Source organism: Vicugna pacos, chromosome 7, assembly GCF_048564905.1.
Source record: "Vicugna pacos chromosome 7, VicPac4, whole genome shotgun sequence".
NCBI lineage: Eukaryota > Metazoa > Chordata > Mammalia > Artiodactyla > Camelidae > Vicugna > Vicugna pacos.
In genome coordinates this window covers 68,209,415-68,211,975 of record NC_132993.1, presented here as the reverse complement: position 1 = coordinate 68,211,975, position 2,561 = coordinate 68,209,415, and positions in this window count along the sequence as shown.

Here is a 2,561-nt window from a genome sequence, read left to right as displayed (position 1 = left end):
GTTTTGGGGTGAATTCTTTTTCTCTTCAGTCAAAGTTCTATTCATAAATTTATGTTCAACTTATCATTATGTTATTTCTGGCCACACTTCTTCCCCCAAAGAGAAACAAAAAATGTTTATTGTCACTCAGTCTTTCCTCATTTTGATTCACAAATTATGAATGGTTCAAGTCAGTCATATGGTTATTGGAAGGAAAAAAAAATTGGTTTCTGATCCAAAAAGCCTGCGATTTCATCTCAGTTCTGCACATTGGTTACCGTGTAACTTTGAGCAACTCATTTAACCTCTCTGGGTTTTAGCTTTCTTCGGTGTAAAATTAAGATAACAATAACACCTACTTTATCTGCGTCGTCTTATTCTTAGAAGGAATTTAAGAGATAACAGATATATATGGCCTTTGTAACATTTAAAGGAAACTACAAATTTAAAATTAATGTTTCACTTCTGCCTGATAAAGAGACAGCACAGTTTGAAAGACAACTATTGAGGTGCTGTTTACACAGAATGAAAAGAGCTCTCTCCTTTGATCCAACCAGAGTAATCACTTAAACTCATGGTACAATCAGTTGGCTCAGGTCAGAAGGGCCAAGACCTGATTATAGAGAATCATGTTGCACAAACTGTAGGACAAAGAATTCAACAGAAAACTGGATCAGGGCAGTGTATAAGTCAGAGCAGCAAACTATACTTCTTTTCTAAATAAGGGTCAGGGTCAGGTGGAAAAGTGATTGGAGAGTCCAGAGGGCCTTGGCCTCAGGTCTTTTCAAGGAGACCTGTGCTCCAATATCATGACCCCAGCAGAGAAACAGTCAAAACTAGCATGGATCCCATTCAACCATTTGAGGAGAAATGATGAATCCTTGTCTAAACACTCCGTTGATTAACCAGGCAATTTCATTTTGGACAGTAGATGCCCATGTTAGAAAGAGAAGAAAATACGAGTAAAAAGCAACCCAATAAATAATATCATCAAAATGCAAACTAAAATGCAAAAGGAGGTAGAATAGCAATGCATATAATACTCTATTGCTTGAAGTAGAAACTTTTAAAGGTTAAGATTCCAACATAGCCTCACATTACAGCAGAGAAAAAACACACCTTGAGAGGATAGATCATATGCCAAAGTTCACAGACTGGCCAGGATGTGAATACAGTTTTGTCTGCTGTCAAGCCTGTGTTCTTGAATTCTGCATTATACCATCCAAGATGGTCATCACAGTGTTCTCATTTGGTGATCACCAATGATAGTTGCTGATGTTTGGTGTTCTCAAAATATAAGTAAATATAAGACAGAGAGCTAAGTATGTAACAGCTCAATTCCTCATGTTATGTCACTCACAAGAAACATATATACAACACATATGGACAAATAAAATATCTCATGCAAAATGTCAAATAATGTTATAGGTATCTTTAGGAGAAAGCAAAAGAGAAAATCTGTACTAAAATAAACTTAGAAATCCATGTTACGAATAACACAAAAAAATGAGGAAATAATAGCATTGACTTAAATGTCAAATTACCTTTTTATAAAAACCACACTCTATAATTATAGTTTCAACTGCATTTTTTATGCCACTCAAATTCATCACATGTAGGTTAATAGCTGTCAAGCAAGTCTTTCCTGAAGGCAAGATACAAAGGCAAACAAATATAATCATTGTAGATAATGAAACTGCTAAGGTTGCAGTGAGGTTTAGAAATCCCCAATCAAATTTAGCTGTCCATTCTCAAGATGTGTACATTACTAGCCCAATTAATCCTAATATGTGTTCTCATTTATAGAATACACACCCTTAAAACCAAAAAAAAATCTGAAAGTCTTTATCTCTCAAATTTATTTTGCTACCACTTTCACCCCCTGAGAAGCTAAACATTTTCTTGTGTTTATCCTTTTGACGGTGAGTTGACATTTTATTTAAACAAAACTCTTTCCTAAGTCACTAGAGATAAAATTGGAATTTTGTATTTAAATTTCAAATTACTTTAATGGAAAAAAAATACCTAAGATGGATGTTTGGAGATAGGTAGAAATTAACCATTCCAATGCAATGCACAGATCAATAAAAAGTCTCTCTCTATCTCTCTCCCTCTTTCTTTCTTTCTCCCTCCCTATACAGACACACACAAACACACACAGACTAATAACTAACAGTTAAATTGCCTTGTCATCCCCCCTACTTTTCTTTTTCTTGTCCACTGACTTTTTTTTTTTTTTAAGATAAATTCAGTTGATTTCACTTTTCTGTGTATGGAGGATCTGAGCTGTTGTAAAGACCTGGACAGAATTAATTAATGCTTTCAAAGCCTAATTTGAGAAAATGTTTACCTTCCCACCCGTAGCTAGTCATGACACAAACAGCCCTCCTCCCTGCCGCACGGACAGGAGGGCGTGCGCTGCTCTGCTGTCTCCAGAGGAGCTCCTGCCCTGGGAGAACATCAGCAGTGAGGAATGTGACCTTAGCCTAGGGGCTGGGACCTAACTATAAATTTGCACTTCTGCTGCCTCTGTTGTGCTGTTCAGGGAAAGTTTCCTAATCCTACAGTGGTAAGCGAGAAAA